General features: G+C 41.7%; 1 long non-coding RNA gene across 2 annotated transcripts in view; it reads right to left on the bottom strand.

Annotated features, from left to right (window-relative positions):
* LOC122466627 overlaps positions 1–25,114 on the bottom strand; it is a 104,333-nt gene that overhangs the window by 47,000 nt on the left and 32,219 nt on the right. The window contains exon 3 of one of the 2 annotated variants that reach the window (XR_006292287.1): positions 18,427–18,519. The exons of the other annotated variant lie outside the window; for it this stretch is intronic. This is a non-coding gene — a long non-coding RNA (uncharacterized LOC122466627). Of the gene's footprint in view, positions 1–18,426; positions 18,520–25,114 lie in introns of those variants that run through there. 2 annotated transcript variants of the gene reach the window in all.

Genomic DNA, 25,114 nt, shown 5'->3' with positions numbered 1-25,114 from the left:
AAATTTTGTAATGTACTTACATTATATAATATCCCCCATTTCTACAGTACTGGGAATAACCAGTAAGTATTTCTTGCTAACAAAGGGAACAGCATTAGAATATCTTCATGCAAATACTGCTTATGAGACACAAAGGGAAAGGGAGGATGGAAGGAGGGTGATTTATTATTGTTATGCCAAACAGATTTATCTGTTTACTCAAAGGCAGAATGTCTTCCTAAGAAGAAATCATTGCTAGGGAAGCAGGGGGTAAATAATTTATAATATAGATATTTTAAACAAATGGTCTGAATCATGGCTCAGAGAGAATAAACAACATTTATGGAAGTTTAGACAGATCGCATTAAGGGTCAGACTTCTTTTAATTGATCCTAAATCCCACAACTTTGGACTTCCTTATTCCCCCATTGCATGCAACAGTAAACTAAATTCTCTAATATAATGCAGCATTATTTGGTCAGTGATTTTCATTCACACTGTTCCCCAAAATGCTTCCCAGAGAGTTAAATAAATCATAGCACAGGAAAGAAAAATAGATAGTTTCAGATAACATTCAAAAGGTCGACAGAGAATATAAGAGGCCAAAAGCACATGGCAAAAAAATAAGGACCAAAATAACTTTGGTGTTTAGCTTCCAACAGGAAGTCCCCTTCCCACATTCTGTTAGTCAATTTGTCTGTAGCTAACTTCAGATAAAGCAACAAGAATAAAGACTCGTAATCCCAAGTCACATTGTCCAGGTGACAATCAAGTTTATATTGAACTCAAAATAACAATTTGAAATGAACTTACGCAAAACTCATACCCATCCAGTACTTAGGAACCCCCGCAGTTATGCTTTAGTTGCGTCTTTCCTGCTGGCTTCTCCGCCAATTGCTTTCCTGATTCGGTTTTAGTAAGAACATAGCTCCCTTCCTTTACCCTACAATTAGAGAGCTGAAGGGAAGCAGCTGTATCTTGCTAAATCAGATGGTGACCTGACTTATACACATGTGAGTGTGGTCCTTTTGATTTGTGAACCAGAGGTGGGGAGCCACTTGTCCACAAGAGCACCCCTCAAAGGCCCTGTACATCCCACTACAGAGAACCAGCAAGACATATGGATACAGGAAGGCTGTTCTTGATGGCGGGAATGGCAGAAGAGATGTTTCTTCTAGCAATACTGGAGAGATTTTGTGAAGGGATAGAGAATAGGTCAGTGATAAGTTTTGCTTTCAGTCAGTCTAACAATGGGCCTGATTCTCCTGTCAGTGGTATAAATCAGAAATAACTCCAATGAAGTCAACGGAGATACGCTAATGTGCTTTAGGAATTGAGAAGTTTTATGATCTGTGTTGTATAGGGGCGCAGATGAGATGATCACCATGGTCCTTTCTGACCTTACAATCTATGAATCTATAAAATGGGTATAAGTGGGTGGAAAAATCAGGTGTAAGGGGCCTGTGTCTCCACTGCCTTGCACCTTTTATAGTCATCTGCTTCTGTGCAATGCAAAGTGAATGCAATAGGCTACCGTTTCGCTACCCTTTTACCCCCAGCTTTGCACACGAGTAATGACTACACAAAGTGCAAGGCAGTAGAGAGTCAGGCCCATAGTCTGTCACTTCTTTTCAAATTCGCCTGGTTTCAGATAAGAAGATCAGGGTTGGTAACCTAGCACTATAGTTCAAGAAAAATGAGAGACATAGCCCTGTAATAGTTTTACTTAGCCCAACCTTTCCGTATTAGATAGACCCATTTCAATTTCCCCAAAAGATGACAGCTTCTCTGATTGTCCTGCTTTTTTGGCACAAACATCACCCCAGATCTAGCTTCTGTTCTCTTGACCAGTGGTTCTCAACCAGGAGTATGTGTACCCCTGGGGATACTCAGAGGTCTTTCAGGGGGTACATCAACTCATCTAGGTATTTGCCTAGTTTTACAACTGGCTACATAAAATGAACTACCCAAGTCAGTACAAACTAAAATGTCATTCAGACAATGACTTGTTTATACTGCTCTGTATACTATACTCTGAAATTTAAGTATAGTATTTCAATTCCAATTGATTTATTTTATAATTATATGGTAAAAATGAGAAAGTCAGCGATTTTTCAGTAATAGTGTGCTGTGACACTTTCGTATTTTTATGTCTGATTTTGTAAGCTTTTAAATGAGGTGAAACCTGGGGGTACACAAGACAAATAGGGGTACAACAGTCTGGAAAGGTTGAGAGCCACTGCTCTTGATATCCAGCTGACTCAACTGAACTTGAAAAGAAGATGAAGACCAGCCACTGAACAAAGTCCTGGCTCTCTAAGGAAAGATTCCAATCTAGAAATTTTTTAAGCGGGGTGTTTCATCAAGTGTTCCTAGCAAGAAGGAGTGTGATCCCTGGCAGTAAGGGAACTTGGGCTCTAATCCCAGCTATGCCACTGACTCCTTGTGTGAGCTGGGGCAAATCATCTAACTTATCTTTGTCGAAGGTTCCCCATTATCAAATGGTGCTAATGATACCTACTCTTGTGAAGGACTTCCAGATGAAAAGCGTGGTGAATGCCATGTAGTATTGTTTTATTATTAGCTAAGAATCTAAATGGATTTCTAATTTTAGATGCCCGTAGAATTTACACTTAGAATGCAGCTTCAAAGTCTTGTCTTTAAACTTGCATTTCTGCTTATGGAACAGACCTGCACAGAGAACAGTAAATTCAAACTGTCTGAAAGGTATTAAATACGTTGACAAGAATCCCAAATCTTTTGCCGTTCTCTTTCCTTTTGTTTTGTCTTTTTCAAAGCTTGCTGAAACAAAACCACTGTATCAGATGCAGCGTCTAGTCACTTAAATACCTACAGTCTCGAAAGCTACACAATCATCTTCCCACAAACAACACCCTAAAAAGCTCTTCATAGACCTCAATCCAAACACCACAGACAGAACAAGGAACAAGTGCCATTAAGAGATGCTGTGAGAATGTGAGACCAGTATCAGGGAGGGTCCCACTGGCAGTCATGAATCCAAGAGAAGAAGAAGAAGGAGATCATGCAGGAAGGCGTGGGAAGACAGCAAAAGATTAGAAAGGAGAACCAGACAAAAGAAAGGGACCAGATGGAGTGGAGTTGGATGGGTAGAAGGAACCAGGAAGGCCAGGAGACAAAGAGAAGGCCAGAGAGCAGGGAGAATCGGCGGACACAGCAATGGGAAAGGAAGTGGTAAAGGGAAGTGTTGGAGCCAGGAAGGGTGCATGCTTCCATTTGCAGCTTCCCCTAGCCCAGAGTGTATGCTGCTTCTGTTTCAAAGAATAAAAGTGTGACTCCAATGAGCATCTCACCCCAGTCCTCCCTCTGGACTCTTGCCCAAGCTGGAAGGATCCCAAGAGAAGAGGGACTGAAATAAGCAGGGTAGGATATTATAAGATGGTCTGGTGAAAAGGGTACAGTGTTGGGAGTCAGAAGGTCCTGAGGAATAATATGGGCTCTGCCACTGTCATGCTGTGAGACCTTGGGAAAGTCACTTCACTTTTCTATCTCAGTTTCTCTATCTGTAAAATGGAAATAGTAATACTTACACATCTACCTCGCAGAGATATTGAGAGAATCTGTTGGTTAATGTCTCTACAGTACTTGGAACTTATAAGGCACCATATAAAACCTAAGTACTATTGTTATTTGTGGTCCTTCAGTCAATTTTCAGACCATGCAAAAATGTTCATGTCCAACACATTTCAATTAAATGAGTGGCATTTCATGGGACAATGTATGAAGTGCTTTACTGAATTCAAACACATTACATCTGCTACATTCCTTTCAACCACTACTTCTGTAATTCCATTTTTTAAAAAAGCAATCAAGTCATTAATTTCATCCCCCACCTCATTTTTAACATGTCTACTTTTTCCTCTTGTATTTCTCCACTTCACACCTCTTCCCCATCCCCCCTCCACCCCCCATGCATATTTGTAAAACCTTCCCTATTCCCTTCCGGCTACAGGATTATGAATACATTTGGCTGTTTTTCCTTCTCTTAGCTTTACCCTTCAAAACAAGCTCTCTAATCCAGTTTGGTTGCATCCCCCATTTTCATTTTCACTATAGTTGTTTTTACCCTCAAATCTTTAAGTAGTTCAACATACAACCAATTAGATACTTTTCATTCTTTACCTTTTTTTCCTTCTTCAGAGGAATTGAGATCTGTGTGCCTTTATTATGGTATGCAGCTTTATTCCACGCTCATGGGCCAGAATTTCTATCTTCACTCAGCTCTTAAAGAAAAGTGAGTTTTAAGATCTAGAAAGTAGAGAATCCAAACGGCAGAGAAGCACTTCTTCTATTAGAAGTTACTAACTGATAGAGAATAACCTATTAAAATATGAGAATAATAAGGAATTTTGGTACCAGTAGTCATGAGCTATTGTTAAAAAAATGAGACCAATGGATCCTGCTTACCTAAAGTAAGGGGACTGCAAAGTATTTAGGGGCTATGGACAATTATGTTGTCCTAGGACTCTGGGTAAAGGCCTAATATAATACAGGCCTTAGTTCAGCAACATCTACAGAAGTCTCTCAAAACAAGGTGCCCAGAGTGCATTAAGTCCCTTTTTAACAATAAATAAGCTGTTTCACGTTTGCCTGATTAACAAGCTAAAATTATTTGGGTAAAAGAAATTCTTAGAAGGACCTGGAAAATTTATGGACAGAGTCTGTAATTTTCCATATGACTGAAAGATATAGAAACCAAGAGTGACTTAGGGGTGGGTTGGGAGTTGTTTGGTTTGTCTTTGCACTGTGGATGTATGTCTCCTTTCTTTTGCTTGTAATTTATTTACAACTCCAAGTTACAAGTTTAATTGGATTGGATAGAACCTTCCTACCTTCAGGTGTCAGTGTTTCTTGGTTCTAACAATTTAAGCCTGATCCAAAGACCAATGAAGTCGATAGAAAAACTCCCATTGATTTCAATGACCTTTGGATCAGGCACTTAGGCCCATATTCACAAAGGTACTAAAGCACGTAAGTCCCAGTTTTAGGCTCCACTGTGATCCACAAAGCTCCCACCAAACCCTGAAGGCCCCTACATTTTCAGCGTGAAAGTTCCCTCAGCGTCTATGTTTCTGCCTCTGAGCATGCACAACGCTGCCTCACTCAAGTCATCTGGATGCCCATCTCCCACCTAAGCCCCAGAGCCATCCATGAACCACGTGAAGACAGGTGTTCATCTGTCTAACTCATGTGTGAGGCCCAATCTGGTAGGCATGCTCAGAGGTCACCTACCGGATCTGGTCTCATTCTAAATCTGGCTGGAAGAAGCAGCAGCAAGGCAGTGGCCTTATAAATTTTAAATTCATAGTTAGAGCACTCCCCTGGGGCATGGGAGAGTCAGCTTCAATTCCCCCTTCTCTGTTGGAGGGGAAGAAAGGATTTGAAGAGAGGTCTCCTACTGCTCAGGAAAAGGCTCAAACCACTGAACTATGGGATATTTAGAGATGGTGTACTGGCAATCTCTCCTGTTGAAGCTGTTTCACTTTGGATTAAATAATGAAAGAGTGATTGAGAGAGAGAGACTAACTGTATCCTCAAAAAGAAAAGGAGGACTTGTGGCACCTTAGAGATGAACAAATTTATTTGAGCATAAGCTTTCGTGAGCTACAGCTCACTTCATTGGACGCATTCAGTGGAAAATACAGTGGGGAGATTTATATACATAGAGAACATGAAACAATGGGTGTTACCATACGCACTGTAACAAGAGTGATCACTTAAGGTGAGCTATTACCAGCAGGAGAGCAGGGGGGAAAAAACCTTTTGTAGTGATAATCAAGGTGTGCCATTTCCAGCAATTGACAAGAATATCTGAGGAACAGTGGGGGGTGGAATAAACATGGGGAAATCATTTTACTTTGTGTTCTCATCTCTGGGTCCTTACCACAACACCTTACACTAGGAGGAAAAGGAAAGATAGGTGACTCCTTGCAGCCTAGACTCAAAGAGAGGGTGTGGCTTAAGACACACCCCTATTGTCAGCATCTCCCATTGGCTAATTTAGGTGGGAGCCAACTAGCTTGCACCTTTGTGGATCCCATTCTGAGGCAGCTGTCTCTCCTTATTCATTAGCCTAGGCACCTAACTCAGGCTTTTTGGAACACAATGTTGTTCCTGTGAATTTTCTAGGCACTTAACACAGAGCCAAGGTGATTATAAGAATAGTCTTGTAATCAAAGTGATGCTCAGAACACAAAACTGAGTTTGGTAGTTAGATTTGCAGAAAGCTTGTACTATCAAACAGAATTGATAAGCTGTATGTAGTGTGCCATCAGCAGTAGTCCTCATGGCACTGTCCCAGTACAGCTGTGAACTGGTCTAGTCTTTCCCAAGTAAGGTGAACAGGATTTGAGCAGAACTTTGAGTCAGTGTCTTCCTGAAACTCCATGGGGTGCCTCATTCTGCTAATACGTCAATAGTTCTGAAAACTCCAATCAACCCATTGTTTGAATGTTCATTTCCATGATGAGTTTTTCCTTTCCTTGTATTAAATGATATTCTGGTTTTTCTATTTTTAGTTATGTTTAACGTGCTGATTTCTCTACTGTTTCTGGCAACTTCTTTATTTCCTTTCACCTATTTTAGTTTTAGTTTTCCTTATATAAGTTATCTATTGAATTTCTGAGATAATTATATCTGTACTACAAATATCTATAGGATGGCTTCAAAACCTTTAGAAAGGTTACCCTTCTCTATTAAACTACATAGGCTAGAATAATTGCTACAGAACATTATGTTCCTCCTGTTGAATTTATAGAACTCTTTCATAAAATGAATTGATAATTTAAAGACGCTCAGTACAATAACAAATCAAAAAGTAAGATAAATAAAAGTTCTATAAACAAATTAATAAATTGACCCTTATCTTGTCAAAAGTATAAAGACCCCACAATCATTTTGGGATTCATTTTAAAAAAACAGCAAATTAAAAATTACATCATTTGACCATTCAAAATATTTGTTGCATAAAACTCCATGGAATAATTCTATAGGAAACAGAAATTATTTTCTTTCTAATAAGAAAAGGAATACTTGTGGCACCTTAGAGACTAAGAAATTTATTTGAGCATAAGCTTTCGTGAGCTACAGCTCACTTCATCGGATGCTGTAGCTCACGAAAGCTTATGCTCAAATAAATTTGTTAGTCTCTAAGGTGCCACAAGTACTCCTTTTCTTTTTGTGAATACAGACTAACACGGCTGTTACTCTGAAACATTTCTTTCTAATAGTTTTCTTATATGTACTACCTTGCATGCTGAAGGATACTAAAGCCCTTTACAAATTACAGCAAACAGATACATGCACCACTTCTAGGATGATAAGTGACAACTGTTAAACAGGGCACAACAACACTAAATAATAGTTTAGGAAAGAAAGTGAATACCATATCTAGCTGAAAATGATAAGGGGAAATTAAGCAGGCAGAGTATATTAACTCAAATTGGAATTTGGCCCTAACACGCATTGGAATGCTTACTCTTATAAAAGGTGCCAGGGGTCTTTAAGAACCAAGAGTGGGCAGCACCTTGGTTTCATGTTTCATTATTATTAAATATTTGTTTACAGAAGTGCCCACATTGTGCTAAGAGATGGCACCTTCAGAAGCACAGTGCCCACTAGCATCTCACAAGAGCAATGGCTCACAACTGACTTGGAGAGAAGACTATCTAAGAATGGATCCACATTCTTGAGATAAGCATGATTCCAATATCTTGTATATAGAAGTATCTGGGTTTTGAAGGTATTACAGAGGGCATGACCTCACCTCTCTTCAGTACTTTCACCTTTAATAGAGGAATTCTTTTACAAGAGATGGAAGAAGTGAGGGAATGTGAAAAACCATAGTCACTTATTTTTAAATTAAATTTTTAAAATAATTTATTTTTTCTCCTTTAAGATTTCCCCTTATGGATCCCCACTCTTGGGAGATGAGCAAGCAAGTAGTGATGCTCAAGAAGGTGGGTCTGATGAGTATTAGTTAAAAGTGACTGCAAGACTGTGCCTTCAAATTGGTCATCTGATCTACAGGTCAAGTCCAGGGAGTAATGTTGCAAAAAGATCATACACCGCTCTAAGTTGTACATTTGCATATTTCAATGATGAAGGCAGTGTGAAGGCATGTTGTGGAAGCGATCTTAGACTGAGCTGAGTTGTGCTTGGCTCTTAAATGGCAAAGGGTTTGTCTGCACTAGAAAGGGTTTGCTGGTACAGCTATACAGATATTGATATACCAACAAAAACCCTAGCAGAGACACAGCTTATACTGGCAAAAGAGTTATTTTGCTGGCGTAGCTTATACCAGTTCCCAGAAAAAAATTTGCTATACTGACAAAAGGGCTCTTTTGCTGGTATAACTGTGTATTGTGGGCTCTTTGCTGTTATAAAAATGTAAAGAGTCACACCCCAACCGAGATCATTACATCAGCAAAAGTTTCTTGTGTAGACCTGGTCTAAGTCACTTTGGAAAATGGGATGTAGGCTCTTAAATCACTTAGGTGCTTTTGAAGATTTTATCCTTGTCCTATATTGATAATTACTTAAGGCTCTTTGGGCATCTAAAGTATGGAGCATCTGCCTGGATGTAAATGAGGCTCGGTGGAAAAACACAGACCAATTAGTGGCCTGATTAAAACGGAAATCCGCAATAACTTTACACAGGATTCTGGGGTGAGACTGAGGCTGTGGGAGCCCCTCCATGCCAGCTGGCAGCAGGCCCACCATACTTTAACTCACATCAGGCCTGACACACAATGCCCCCAACACACTGTTGTCATAATAGATATCTAAAAAGTGTCATGTAAGGTATCGGATGCACACTGATTACATGCTAGTCCCAAAAATCATTGTGGGATGTATGGGTTGTGTATAAGCTGTTATCCGCATGTGTTGGAAATATGGTCTTATAATGTGTTTGGGAGGCAGTGTGTACACCAAGCCTGACAAAGCCTAGACAAAGCCTAGACATAGCCCTGGCTGGGATGATTTAACTGGGACTTGGTCCTGCTTTGAGCAGGGGGTTGGACTAGATGACCTTCTGGGGTCCCTTCCAACCCTGATATTCTATGATTCTATGATTCTATGAAAGGCATGTGGATTTGCCTGTCTGATTGGCTTCACTGCAGGCAGAGGACAATGGAAGTACATTTAAATATAAGGTAAACAAAGCCATTAAGCTAACAAACAGGCAGAATCTTAGTGAGCTCCCTGGGGGATAAAATTTGCACCCCAGGATGCCTTCCTGGTCTTGAAGCAGAGACAATAGACTTTGGGTAATGTAAGGGGAGCAAAATGATATTTGTGTTATCCATCGCTTATGGGACATAGGGTACAACAACGAATGAGCCTATGAAAGTTGGATCCCCTAGTCTGAAGGGCTAGAGATGTTGGTAACTACTTGTGAGTAAGGAAACTGCTTAGCCAAAGACTTGCTAAAATTAAGTTTTAGTCCCTAGAAAGCATATAACCATTTTGTTTGTAACCATACCTGTCTTTTTTCTCTCTTAGTATCACTTAAATCTGTTTTGTTAATAAAAGTATTCTTGTGTTATTAGAAAAACATCTCAGTGCTTTGTATTAAAGTGAGGTGTGAGTCTTCAGCTAGCTTAACAGACTGGTTTATACACTGTCTTTTTGGAGGCAGCAAACTGAATAGTTCTGTCCATGTCACAGTGAGAGGGATTGGAAACTGCAGAGAGATGTCTCTGGGGAATTCAGGAACTGGGCAAAGTTAAGACTGGCAGAGTCTCAAAGTTTGCTGGTGAAGCAGACAGACTGGTGTGGCAGAGAGCAAAGCTCATAACTGCTAACAGTGGCTCACAGCCATGAATGTCCTGAACAGAACATCGCAAGGATACAGGCCCATTTTATCCTCATGGAACTATGCATAGATCAGCTATTAGACCTGAATCTCCCTAACTCTCTGGGCTGATGTTATGGCTTTGAGGAATGCTGTCTTCACAGAGAGATGGGAGAGAGAACAGTCTCACAAAGGTTTGAAAGGAGACCTCATGAGTTTTGTGAGAACAAGTTTCAGATCCCATAGCAATGGTGATCAATACATGCTAGAATACATAGGAACATGCAGCAGTCCTTTCAGAAAAGTACTGTAGGGTAAACAAAGACTGTCGACCTGTGCATCAGTAAGTAGAAAGATGAGGCAGCTTAGTGGCTCCCAATAGAATCATAGAATATCAGGATTGGAAGGGACCTCAGGAGGTCATCTAGTCCAACCCCCTGCTCAAAGCAGGACCAATCCCCAATTTCTGCCCCAGATCCCCTAAATGGCCCCCTCAAGGATTGAACTCACAACCCTGGATTTAGCAGGCCAATGCTCAAACCACTGAGCTATCCCAATAGTTCAATACAGTTTTACTGTTCCTAAAGTAGCAGATAGACCAGCAAAACAAAAGGAAGTATTTTTTCACACAATGCACAGTCAACCCATGGAACCCCTTGCCAGAGGATATTGTGAAGGCCAAGACTGTAACAGGGTTCAAAAAAGAACTAGATAAATTCGTGGAGGATAGGTCCATCAATGGCTATTAGCCAGGATGGACAGGGACAGTGTCCCTAGCCTCTGTTTGCCAGAAGCTGGGAATGAGTGATGGGATGGATCACTTGATGATTACCTGTTCTGTTCATTCCCTCTGGGGCACCTGGCATTGGCCACTGTCAGAAGACAGGATACTGGGCTAGATGGACCTTTGGTCTGACCCAGTATGGCCATTCTTATGTTCTTAAAAACAATGGAGATTTGTCTGGACATAGATGTCTTGATTTCCAGAAGGATGTTTTGGAACTCAGCAGAACTTTCTTAATTTAGTGTTTTCAACAATCCAGAGCAAATCTGTCAGCCTGCCAGATTTCTGATCCAGGTAGAGAATTGTGCCTAACCCTGAGATGAGATCCAGTAAACTGGGAAGCAGGACTCACAGGCCGATTCTAGTTATAGGAGATTAGCTAACTCAAATGGATGAGCCCAGGTCTAGGTTATGAACAGACTGTGACAGGTTCGGTCACAGATACCCCCTTGGGACTGTTACCTGATGTGCTGAGACTACCTCTGAGCCCATTTCCCTGCCAGCTTGGGACTTCAGAACCCTGCCTTGTTGAGCCAGACATGCTAGCCTGCTGCAAACACAAACCCAGGTCTGAACCACATCCCCCAAAGCTGCAGGCTTTAACTGAAAACAGCTTAGCAAGTGCTCCTGTCTCCGGCACCCAGACACCTAGCTCCCAATGGGATCCAAACCCCAAATAAATTCATTTTACTCTGTATAAAGCTTATTCAAGGTAAACTCATAAATTGTCCACCCTCTTATAACACTGATAGAGAGACATGCACAGCTGTTTGCTCCCCCAGGTATTAGTGACTAACTTTGGGTTCAATAATAAGAAAAAGTGATTTTATTAAATATAAAAAGTAGGATTTAAGTGGTTCCAAGTAATAACAGACAGAACAAAGTAAGTTTCCAAGCAAAATGAAACAAAACACGCAAGTCTAAGCCTAATACCTTAAGAAACTGATGACAGATGAAATCTCACTCCCAGAGATGTTCCAATAAACTTCTTTCACAGACTGGACTCCTTCCTAGTCTGGGTCCAGCAATCACTCACACTGCCGTAGTTACTGTCCTTTGTTCCAGTTTCTTTCAGGCATCTCTTGAGGATGGAGAGGCCATCTCTTGAGCCAGCTGACGACAAAATGGAGGGGTTTCCAGGGCCTTTTATATTCTCTCTCTTGTGGGCAGAAACCCTTTTGTTCTCCTGTGCAAAATCACAGCAACAAGATGGAGTTTGTAGCCACCTGGGCAAGTTACATGTCCATGAATGATTCAGCTTTTTGCAGGCTGACGCCATTGTTTACATGTTAGTTTGAATGTTCCCAGGAAAGCTCAGATGTGGATTGGCATCTCCCAAAGTCCATTGTCAGGTAAGCGTTTCTTGATTGGGCACTTACTGAGAATAGTCCTTTCTCAAGAAGCTGACCAAATGCTTCACTGAGGTTACTTAGAATCAAACATACTGAGATACAAGTACATAGCCAATATTCATAACTTCAAATACAAAAATGATACACACATACAGACAGCATAATCATACCCAGCAAACTACAACCTTTCCATAGACATCCACTTGACCTCTTCTGTACAAGACCTGGTGCAACCATAGGACCCTGGTTGTAACAATGATCTGTACAGTCACAGTTCATGTCAATAATGTCACACAGACTGTCTGACTTTCTGGATCACCCATCAAGGGCAACGGGAGAGTAGCAATTTCTGAAATAATTTTTGGGCGACAGGAGCTGTAATGTTGAATAACTTCTTTTGGTTTGTACTATTTAGAAATGAAACAGTAGAAAGTTTTTGCATCCCGGTTGCATTGCCTCCTTCAAATAACCTCCCAGGCTTCTATCTGACCAACACCGGGAGGGAATGTTGAAGGATGCGCCACAGTTGCACCTGTTCTAAGTACTGACCAGGCCTGCGCCTGCTCAGCTTGTGAGGTCTGTTGAGATAACAGCCCAACTTGTTATGACTGAAGACAGCGCTACTAGGCAGAGAGGAACATGAACTTAGAAAGAGCTGTGTGGTTAAATTAACTGTGGGCAATTGTGCTGTTCATAGCCTCTGAAGAGAAAGCAAAGTGCAGGCACTCTCCTGTTTAGGCAGTCCTGTGATCCTCGAAAAATGCCGATCATGGGGAAGAGAGACATGGACAATGGTTGGGAACTGGAAGTGGGTGCCTTCACTGGACCACGGAGGGGAAACACAGGTGCAGGTGCTCTGAACTGTGACAATTTATGCACAAATGCAAGAAGTATGGGGAACAAACAGGAAGAACTGGAAGTCAGTACACAAGCTAAATTGTGATTTAATTGGCATCAGAGAGACTTGGTGGGATAAATATCATTAATGGAATATTGATATAAAGGAGTGTAGCTTGTTCAGGAAGGACAGGCAAGGGAAAAAGGGAGGAGATGTTGCATTGTATGTCGATGTAACAGAGTAGCTCGCCCCTTGGAGGCTGGAGTGAGCCAATCCTGTTTACAGAATAGCTGCACCTCAGAGAGATCAGGCTGCTTGTCCTACAAAGAGCATCAGAAGGCTGCAATGAAGGGGGAGGGGAATGTTCAGGGATTAGAGACTGCTAGCAGTGAGCGGGCTCCAGCAGAGTCCTGGGAGTTTGGACTTAGACTTCAGCCAGATAAGGCCTGGGAGTGGCCTGCCAAAGCAGGAAAAACCCCAGGCAGAAAGGCTTGGGAGGAGGAAGAGAAATCTTTGTTTGTGTGAACTTTTGGATGAACTTGAAAACTTTATTTTCAATGTTTGTTAATGTGATAAAGCACAACCCAAGAAGGGCTGGGAATGGACAAAAGCATTTTTTGAATTTCTTGAACAGTCCAAGAGGGGAAACTGAGGCAGGCTGGCTGTAGTGTAACCCTAGGCCACAAGGAGGCACACAGGAGGCAGCCAGCCCACTACAGCCAAGAACACAGTCATTTGTTCTGAGCTCCAAAAGGAGATAAGAGGCAGACCAGTTGAAAGTCATGGGGTGAAGATAAGGGGTGGGGGAAACAGGGGTGACATGACAGAGGTTCTCATGCTGACATAGCTTCAGCTGTTCATGGAGGTGGTTTTATTATGCTAAAAGGAGTGCTCTCTCCCATCAGCATGCAGTGTCTTCAGCACTGTATGTGTAGACATGCCCTAAGGCATAAAATGAGTTACACCTAGCAAGGGATGTACAAGGCAACAAGAATAGGGTCTATATACATTAGGAGCAAAAGACAGACAAAGGAAAGTGTAGGTCTGCTACTTAGCAGGGAAGAAGAGTTAATAATAGGATACAGGGAGAAAGCTGAAGTCTTTAATGCCTATTTTGCTTCAATCTTCACTAAAAAGGTTAATTGTGACCAGATGCTTAACACAATTAATATTAACAACACAGAGGAAGGAACACAAGCCAGAAAAAACAGATTAACACATATTTAGATGTATCAGCCAAGCCTGATGAAATTCACCCTAAGATACTTAAGGAACTAGCTGACGCCATCTCAGAACCATTAGCAAATATTTTCAAGAACTCATGGAGGATGGTTGAGGTCCCAGAGAACTTGAGAAGAGCATGGCTGAAAAAAAACCCCACACACTCAGAGCAGTTACTAATGGTTCTAAGTACTAAGGTCTAAGTGAAAGTATGTATCTTATTGGGTCCCTCAGGGGTGTGTCCTGTGTCTGTTACTATTCAATATTTTCATTAATGGCTTTGATAATGGAGATGAGAGTATGCTTATAAAGTCTGCAGATTACACCAATATGGGAGGAGTTGCTAGCCCTTTGGAGGACAGGATTAGAATTCAAAATGAACTCAGTAAATGGAAGAAATTGGTCTGAAATCAGCAAGATGAAATTCAGTAAAGACAAGTGCAAAGTGCTGCACTTGAGAAGGAAAAATCAAATGCACATATACAAAATTGGGGGAATAACTGGCTAGGCAGTAGTACTGCAGAAAAGAATCTGGGGGGTACGGTGGATCAGACATTGAATATGAGCCAACAATATGATGCAGTTGAAAAAAAGGCTAATATTCTAGGGTGCATTAACAAGATTGTTGTATGTAAGACAAAAGTGGTAATTCTCCTGCTGTGGTTGGCCCTGGTGAGGCCTCAGCTGGAGTAGTGTCCAGTTTGGGGTACTAGACTTTAAGAAATATGTGATCAAATTGGAGAGAATCTAGAGGTGAGCAACAAAAATTATACAATAAACCTGACCTCTGAGGAAAGGTTAAAAAAAAGTGGGCAAGTTTAGTCTTGAGAAAAGATGACTGAGTGGGAACCTAATCACAGTCTTCAAATATGTTAAGGGCTGTTATAAAAAGGACTGTGATCAATTCTTCATGTCCACAGAGGTAGGACAAGAAGCAATAGGCTTAATCTGCAGCAAGGGAAATTTAGGTTAGGTATTAGGAAAAACTTTCTGACTATAAGGATAGTTAAGTACTGGAACAGATTACCAAGGGAGGTTGTGGTTAGACAAACACCTGTTGGTGATTGTCTAGATATACATGGTCCTGTTTCAGCATGCGGGAATGGACTAGGCAACCTTTTAAGGTCCTTTCCAGCTCTACATTTCTATTAATGGCTCATGGCTGTGAAAATGGCTTCTTTTAACATATTACCTAAATAAATGAGTAATAGTAGTATTCCCTTCTGAGCCCATTTACTCAAAACTAGAATGAACTGAGCTATGCCCTGGTTACATCAGAGATGACAGCTGCACTCTTCCATCTACATTCTCATGCCTTGCCCATCATCATGTTTGAGTGCTTGTTGTCATCTGCTGCAGTATAACTGTGAACATCCAAGGCTAAATTCTTGAAAGCCAGAGATAAGGAGTTCTTTGTTTCAGGTCCTTGCCTGTGGAATGACCTACTTGGAAGAGATAAGAATGAGCCAACGTCGGTTCTCGGGCATGCACTTTTGGAAAAGTCTTTGGACAACAATGACAGACAAGGAATAACCACAGGAAAAGAAAGAAAAGAGTAAGAAAGCTGCCAGACAAAGAATGGTGATGAGCAGAATGCATTAATGACAAATCTGACACTCAAACACTATGGTGATGAGTCAATCATACCTCCCTCGCCCACCTCTGATCCCAATCCTGCAGCACAGCATCCCTTCTTTGCAAACTTGACATTCCAGAAAAGAGTGATTTATCTTTATAATTTATGTTTGGTTTTGTTGGGAGGAGAATCCTTCTGTTTTCTTAACTTGTAGGGAAATGAACAATTATGCAGTATAGATGCTAGGGCTTAGATCTGAAAATTTTTAAAAAAATCTCTTTTCTATATATTGGGGGGGGAATCCTCTTTCTGAGCTTTTATTTAGAATCTTTCCTTGTCTTGTCATATATTTGAGACGTCAATATTCAACTTTGTCTCAGCTGACAAGGTGTCTCCTTGTCCCTTAAAGTCCATTTTGTGGACATAAAAGATTCTCTCAAATTCAGTTAACATATCTTCTCATCAGAACAAAAAGTGAGAACTTTGGAAAAAATGGAAAATCTGGAGTTGTTTACATTATGAAACACTCAAAATAGACTCATTTCCACCCAATTCTTTTGGCAATCCTCACCCCCATTTTTTTTGTCAAAAACATTCTAAATATGACAGGTTTCAGAGTAGCAGCCATGTTAGTCTGTATTCGCAAAAAGAAAAGGAGGACTTGTGGCACCTTAGAGACTAACAAAACAGTTATTGAAGTTTTTTATTTACCAAAAACCCACAAAACTGCATCTGTTCCTCACACTTCAGCACACATTACAAACGCCTGTGTAAAGCCCATTTTATATATGAAACACTACACAGGATAGTCCAAATAGATACCTTCTGCTGTAAAGAATGCAGAGCATTGGGGAAATGCATACACATGATGGGATTGCCCAGGAGTGAAAATACTTTGGAAGCTGGTTTAAAAATATTCTAAAACCTCCTTAACCAGTTACCATCTACTTAAAAATCATCATCCATTTGCCGACTGAAGTTTTACTTACTATTGTTATAAGTAAATGCTGTAATGAAAGAGATTACAGAAAAAATGTAATTTTTCAGATTGTTGCTTTGTGCATTTGACTTCTCCTATGTAGGAAGTTAATCATTTTCCTCTTTTGTTTGTATGGGTCTTTCCCACAGCAATGAGGTGGAGAAACAATGTTACAATTGGAAGACAAGACTGCAAAACCACACAAATTGGTAGGGCGTCTCGGGGGCAAGTGTAGGACCTAAAAAAATATTGAGCTCATTTTTTAAAAAACTGTCTAGATTTCAGTTTGATCATGCCCTATTAAATTCAGATATAATTTGGTGCTCAAATTATGGGGGGAAAGTAGAGGGCTCATGAATGGCAAGTGGCTTGCTTTAATTTAAACAGTAATGGGACTTAAGGGGATCATAAGACAGAAGTGAGGTAGCCCCTAAAGCAGAAAGGTCCCCCAAACATTTTTTCCCTGTAATTCGCGTTTGGATATATCCCAATGTGGCAACAGCATTGCTGGAATACATTAACATAGAGAGAGATTTGGAACTGCTCAACTTCTTGTTTCAGACTGTCCAAATAACAATGGCAACAGAATGGGAGTGCCCCTTTGTGCCAAGAACAACAAGGTCGATGCATAAAGCCTGAGAATTCCTGGCAACAGATATTACTCACAAATTAAAAACTCTAATATGCACTATTTTTAGATTTGGATCCTTCTATTGGAAATGGATAGGATAAGACTCTGGCAAGCAAGTCACGTAGTTTGATCCCTTCCTAGAAAATAAAGTAACTCTTGATAGTAGAATCCACATTTAATTCCAGAAGATATTTTTCTTCATTTTGATTATTTACTGTAGTTCATATTCTCAAAAGGACAAATTATCATATATTGACAAACAAACATCAAGATGGGGAGAGGGAAATAGTGAGGCCCACAAAAGTTTGTGCTTATATCTCAAGTAAATACCAGTGTCTGTAGTTTAATAAGATCCTGAATGTCCCCATCTCCCATTGACATCAATGGAAACCCTTGGTGTCCAGATCCTTGCAGAAGGCACACACCATCCTACATGATCAGGGCCTACATGAACAGAGCCAAGTGTTTCTGACTCTCATTATAAAATCATAAGTCTCATAATATTTGGTGATTTTGTTAAAGTCCCAGCTCATGGAGTCCTGTGATTGTGTAAGAATCTCATTTTTTTTTTAAAGCAAGTAAAAGTAAATAAATAAATCTTAAGACTGCTGAGAATGTTAACCCTAAAGACTCAAAAGACAGAGGGCAAATTAAAAGCCCCCCTCCCCCCAAATTTACTATTTTAAAAATCTCATGATTTTTAAGCCAACCTCAAGATTTTGGGAGGGAGTGGACAATTTGTGATTTTTTAATCCTTGAAGATGGCAATACTGTGATCATTGTTGACAAAATTTTCTGATGTTACAGAAAATCTCATGAGAGATGTTTTATTTAGACTGGACAGGAACTGTGTCTTCTTGCTTTTAAAATTCTTATTTTAATCATAATACAGTACTAAGGAAACAAGAAGCCATCATTTTGCTCCTCTCCAATGTAGATCTTCATTCTGCTTCCATTGAAGTTCATGACAAAACTCCCATTGATTTCAATGGAGGCAAGATCAGGCCACCAGGTAGTAAATAAAGAAAATGCTGCCCCAAATTTAAATACCAGAAAGTGACTGGAGACTTCCACAAAAATCTAAGAGAAATTCTGTGGATTAATAGAATTGTTGTTGGTAATTCAATTGTTCAGTATATGCAATATTGGCATTTTTATGTATTGTTATTTGTATTTTCTACATACCTTTTATTAATGACAAGAAAAATGTATCTTACACATGAGGCTGCCTTAAGCCCTTTTCTCTCTGCAGTCTCTTTCATACATTCATATGACGATCAGCAGTGCTCTTTCATTGTCAAGAAGCATCAACAGATTTGACTTTCTAAAGAGAAGTAGTGGTAAAATAACAGTGCTCAACAAGAGAGGCTGGGAGATTCAAAGCTATGGGAGGTTTCAGAGTAGCAGCCCTGTTAGTCTGTATTCGCAAAAAGAAAAGGAGGACTTGTGGCACCTTAGAGACTAACGCATTTATTTGAGCATAAGCTTTCGTGAGCTACAGCTCACTTCATCGGATGCATTTCCACTGAAATTTGTTAGTCTCTAAGGTGCCACAAGTACTCCTTTTCTTAAAGCTATGGGAGATATTAAAAACCTCAGTCATGCAAATGGCTCCATACAGCCTCAGTGGTCTGCCTGCATGGAGCCTGTTACTAAGGGCCTGATTCAGCAAAACATTTAAGCACGTGCTGGGAAGTCACTGGAACTACTCGTGCATAAAGGTAAGTATATGATTAAGTGCTTTGCCGAATCAGGGCCTTGAATGGTAATTGGTATTTTTAAGAAGTATTTTGACAATTTAAACTTTTAAAATATATTTTCTTATCTTGGTACCTATTCAATGTAAGCTAGTATAATCACTGCAGTGTTTTCCCCTTTTACAATTTTATTGCAAAGGATAAAGAGGTAGGTTTGTTGCTGAGTAAATTTTATCTTCATGCTCAAGTATATATTTAGATTAATTCTTCCTAACTTACTTAGCAAAGCAATGTGATCGACAAAGTCAGGTTATGTAACTCTTCTTCACTACCCCATTTTACACCGTACATGAGGCCGTTTGTTGCTCGTTTCATCACCAGTCTATTGCTAATGCAGAGAGGATTGGTAATAATACACACCATTGTCTAACTCGTGTCACAATACCAAACAATTCACCAGTCCCGTATCCAATCCTACTGCGTATCTATTTCCATCGTATGTTGGACATCATATGTCTTTATTATGTTGATCAGCTTGACCAGCATTCCGTAGCTCCCAGCACTATTCCATGGGGTCAATAAAGTTGATTACGATGGATTTTTCCCAAGCAGTAGCTGTGTTGATGATCTGTCAAAAAGCAAATATCTATTCACAATGCAGGATGGAACTCAGCCTGTCCGTCTCATACTATTTCATCCACTGCTTTCTGCATTCTATTCAGCATAACTGTATGTTATGTAACTTTTTCACGAGGAGGGTGGTGAAACACTGGAATGCGTTACCTAGGGAGGTGGTGGAATCTCCTTGCCTAGAAGTTTTTAAGGTCAGGCTTGACAAAGACCTGGCTGGGATGATTTAGTCGGGGATCGGTCCTGCTTTGAGCAGGGGGTTGGACTAGATGACCTCCTGAGGTCCCTTCCAACCCTGATATTCTATGATTCTATGTGATGCTCCACCGGGGTACCCAGAGTTGGGAGGCACCACAACCCGCCCTTAGCATGAAGCACTCTTGTCAGCTCCCTGAAGCCACCAGTCTGACAGCAGGAGCAGGACTTTCTAGGTCCCTGCACACTCTCTCTGTACAGGCAGTCCTTGGAGCTTGCCCTGCAGTGTCCAGCCTGTTATCCACTGAACACTCACAGGATTACAGGCTGCTGTTCCCAAGGCAACAGTACACACCAGCTTATAAGATTCAGCTCAGGAGCATCACTTTGGTTAACACCACAGCACTTTGATATTTATAATGAAAACAAGAATACGTTTATTATCAAGGATCAGAGATTCAATTAAGAATATTGGAAACAAATGGTTACACATAAAATCATAAACATGGTCTATAGAGACTCGACTCAACTAACAAGTTACTCTTTTGTTTACAGAAGCTTACATCACTCAAAGCTCTCTCCAGCATTTTCAGCCAAGTCTTGTTGAGAGCTTTTTTTCATGAAGCAAAATCACTGTCCTTTTATTGCCTCAGTGAAGGGTGCCCGGGTGTCTTGTCTGCCCCCCAAATATAGTTGAACCAACCTTTGAAATGCACCTCAAGATAAGGTTCTCTCCCCTGCTGGTTTTCTCTTCCTGAAGTTCTGTATGTTGCATTCAGCTCAGACTGGTGATAGGAAGCCCACTATGAATGAACATCTCTTGTCTGACAGAAAATCTGTTTGTCCCCTTTCCTGGTAACCAACCCCCCCGACACTAACTTTAAGAACATATTTTCTTATGTTCTTAGACATAACTCCTTACATAGTATCTGTACATACATTTTACGAGGATATTGATGACCAGTGTGACACTGGCTTTTATCTGAGACCTCACATAAGACTCTTTGGTGAACTGGAACATACAGATCAGACTCAAGAGACCCTGGTAAGATGAGGTATAAGCTGGCCCCAAAGCATGCCCCATCTGCTGTGTCAAGACAAAATCGCATACAACCTGAGGCCCAGCTGTGAGCCTCTTGCTGAATTACTCACTCTCCCATAAGTCCTGTAAGCCCTGGGCACAATGCCATGCCCACAAACCCATACTCCCAGCCATAGGCATTCCTCCAATACATTCTGTATGACAGGCCCTGGATCACCCGCACCATATAGCCTGGACTTCTGACCCATCCAGATCCAACTGGGTAACCACTGTTGTGGCCCCTGTACAGAACAAATGGGAGACATACTTTTTTGGTGGCAAGCCCAAAAATGACAGCCTCTTCCTAAACACTCCCACATTTGTAATTTTGTTAGGAAGGAACAGTCCCTCATGCAGGAACAGGTGATCTTGACTGAGTGACCACTGAGCCACATATGCCCACAGTGCCCATACAGGACACAGGCCCCCTCACCAGAGTGGTGCAGAGCAACAGCCTCGCCAACCCCAGCCTGATCAGTTTTTGATCTGCAGACTTTGAGCCATAGAGAGTCACCTTCTCACGGCACGTACTGTTGTTTGAGTGCCTGCCCCAAAGAGTCTCCCTTGGTTAAAAGGAACAACTCACTGACCCACAAGGCCTCAGAGAAAACCCACAGAAACGGTGCTGTCATGCGGTATGCGCACCCCATCCTCCTTTGGGGGCGGGTCAGGGTTGTGATACCACTGGGATTACAGTTTACCAGATTGTCCTTAAGCTGAAAGCAACACAGCTCAGGTGCCGGAGTCAATATAGTGGCCCTCGGGTACAGGGCTGCGCGGCCTAATGGCCAGAGTCAACACAGCTGCCCTTATGTTCAGGGCTGTGTGGCTTAACAACAAGTGTCCATACAACTGCCCTTGAGGTATCAGGGTTGCATGGCCTAGTGGCCAGAGTCTATGCAACTGCCCTTGGAGTCGGGGCTGTGTGGCCTAGTGACCAGAGTCAGGGAAGTGGGCCACCACGTAGGGATGGGCGGGACTGTCTGAGGGGCGGAACTTCCACCGCCCACAGTGTGGAGTTAACCCTTTTTTTCCCAGTGCAGGGTATGCATATGCCGTCTCAGATGTTTTGAAGAGTACAGCCTCATCCCCTGAATGTTAGATCCAGGAAGAACCTCAGTTAATTGTCTAAGGACCTGCAAGGTCACTGGCTTGCTGGCATGGCTCCACATCCCAGCAGCCTGGGCCCAACCCTCCTGCGTCCTTCAGATCATGGATCCCTGATAGAGGTCCAGATGACCCACAGATCTGCAGTAAAAGGCTACCCCAGATAACTGGTTAGCTATAGCAAGACCATGAACCACCGAATCTGGAGTTCTGGTATAAGTCAGGCCTGGGTAGACCCTCAGCCCCCTGAAACTCCTCAAATGCCATTTTGTAAGCTAAAAAGGTGCATAGTGCAAGTGCTCCCTGGGTCATGGATATCGCTTCTAGAAACCAATATTCCATAGGGATGCCAGCATCTGTTCTGGGACTTCCTTGGCCACCGGTGCTTGTGCTCTGAATCTTTTGACCTGCAATCAAAAAAGCCTGGGCACATGCTCGACAGTGAAATTAATATTGTATGCATATTTCTGTTTGGTAGTGTTCATTATTAAACATCTCAAGATAGCAGAGAGTGCTCTGAGAGTCTTAGTCACATTAAGGTTTCCATTCAGGTGGAGTCACTCCTTCCTCTGCCTGTGAAGGGCTGCTGTGTCCCTTGCCTGGAAGGGAAATCTGCCTTCTTCCATACCTCAGAGGGTGAGACACAGAATAGACATAGATAGAATAAGCCCTGTGTGACAGGTTGGATCACAGAAACCCCCTTTGGGACTGCCACCTGATGTGCCTAGACTACCTCTGAGCCTGTTTTCCCTGCCAGCTTGGGACTTCAGTGTCTTGCCTTGTTTGAGCCAGACACGCTTGCCTGCTGCAAACACAGATCCAGGTCTGAACCACATCCCCCACAAGCTGCAGGTTTAACTGAAAACAGCTTAAGAAGTGCTCCTGTCTCCAGCACTCAGATACTCAGCTCTCAATGGGGTCCAAACCCCAAATAAATCTGTTGTACCCTGCATAAGCTTACACCTTGTATAAAGTTTATACTCCTAAATTGTTTGTCCTCTATAACACTGATGGAGAGATATGCACAGCTGTTTGCCCCCCCCCCCAAAGTATTAATACTTACTCTGGATTGATTAATAAGTAAAAAGTGATTTTATTAAATACAAAAAGTAGGATTTAAGTGGTTCCAAGTAGTAACAGACAGAACAAAGTAAATTACCAAACAAAATAAAATGAAACATGCAAGTCTATGCCTAATAGAGTAGGAAACTAAATGCAGGTAAATCTCACCCTCAGAGATGTTCCAATAAGCTTCTTTGACAGACTAGCCTCCTTCTAGTCTGGGTCCAGCAATCACTCACACCCCTGTAGTTACTGTCCTTTGTTCCAGTTTCTTTCAGGTATCTCTTGAGCCAGCTGAAGACAAAATGGAGGGGTTTCCCCAGGGGCTTATATAGTCTCTCTCTTGTGGGTGGAAACCCTTTCCCCTCTCCTATGCAGAATCCAGCTCCAAGTTGGAGTTTTGGAGTCACATGGGCAAGTCACATATCCATGCATGACTCAGTTCCTTACAGGCCGATGCCACATTCCCAGGAAAGCTCAGATGTGGATTGGCATCTCCCAAAGTTCATTGTTAGCTTAAGTGTTTCTTGACTGGGCACTTACTGAGAACAGTCTTTTCTCAAGAAGCTGACCAACTGCTTCACTGAGGCTACTTAAAATCAAACAAGTTTCAGAGTAACAGCCATGTTAGTCTGTATTCGCAAAAAGAAAAGGATTACTTGTGGCACCTTAGAGACCAACCAATTTATTTGAGCATAAGCTTTCGTGAGCTACAGCTCACTTCATCGGATGCATACTGTGGAAAATACAGAAGATGTTCTTATACATACAAACCATGAAAAAATGGGTATTTACCACTACAAAAGGTTTTCTCTCCCCCCAACCCACTCTCCTGCTGGTAATAGCTTATCTAAAGTGATCACTCTCCTTACAATGTGTATGATAATCAAGGTGGGCCATTTCCAGCACAAATCCAGGGTTGAACAAGAACGTCTGAGGAACGGAGGAGGGGGGGGTAGGAAAAAACAAGGGGAAATAGGTTACCTTGTATAATGACTTAGCCACTCCCAGTCTCTATTCAAGCCTAAGTTAATTGTATCCAATTTGCAAATGAATTCCAATTCAACAGTCTCTCGCTGGAGTCTGGTTTTGAAGTTTTTCTGTTGTAATATCGCAACTTTCATGTCTGTAATCGTGTGACCAGAGAGATTGAAGTGTTCTCCGACTAGTTTATGAATGTTATAATTCTTGACATCTGATTTGTGTCCATTTATTCTTTTACGTAGAGACTGTCCAGTTTGACCAATGTACATGGCAGAGGGGCATTGCTGGCACATGATGGCATATATCACATTGGTAGATGTGCAGGTGAATGAGCCTCTGATAGTGTGGCTGATGTTATTAGGCCCTGTGATGGTGTCTCCTGAATAGATATGTGGGCACAGTTGGCAACGGGCTTTGTTGCAAGGATAGGTTCCTGGGTTAGTGGTTCTGTTGTGTGCTATGTGGTTGCTGGTGAGTATTCGCTTCAGGTTGGGGGGCTATCTGTAGGCAAGGACTGGCCTGTCTCCCAAGATTTGTGAGAGTGTTGGGTCATCCTTCAGGATAGGTTGTAGATCCTTAATAATGGGTTGGAGGGGTTTTAGTTGGGGGCTGAAGGTGACAGCTAGTGGCGTTCTGTTATTTTCTTTGTTAGGCCTGTCCTGTAGTAGGTGACTTCTGGGAACTCTTCTGGCTCTGTCAATCCTTTTCTTCACTTCCGCAGGTGGGTATTGTAGTTGTAAGAATGCTTGATAAAGATCTTGTAGGTGTTTGTCTCTGTGTGAGGGGTTGGAGCAAATGCGGTTGTATCGCAGAGCTTGGCTGTAGACAATGGATCACGTGGTGTGGTCAGGGTGAAAGCTAGAGGCATGTAGGTAGGAATAGCGGTCAGTAGGTTTCCGGTATAGGGTGGTGTTTATGTAACCATCGTTTATTAGCACTGTAGTGTCCAGGAAGTGGATCTCTTGTGTGGACTGGACCAGGCTGAGGTTGATGGTGGGATGGAAATAGTTGAAATCATGGTGGAATTCCTCAAGGGCTTCTTTTCCATGGGTCCAGATGATGAAGATGTCATCAATATAGCGCAAGTAGAGTAGGGGTGTTAGGGGACGAGAGCTGAGGAAGCGTTGTTCTAAGTCAGCCATAAAAATGTTGGCATACTGTGG

This window comes from Chelonia mydas, chromosome 1 (genome assembly GCF_015237465.2).
Source record: "Chelonia mydas isolate rCheMyd1 chromosome 1, rCheMyd1.pri.v2, whole genome shotgun sequence".
Taxonomy (NCBI): Eukaryota; Metazoa; Chordata; order Testudines; family Cheloniidae; genus Chelonia; species Chelonia mydas.
This window is presented reverse-complemented; position numbering and strand designations above follow the sequence as displayed.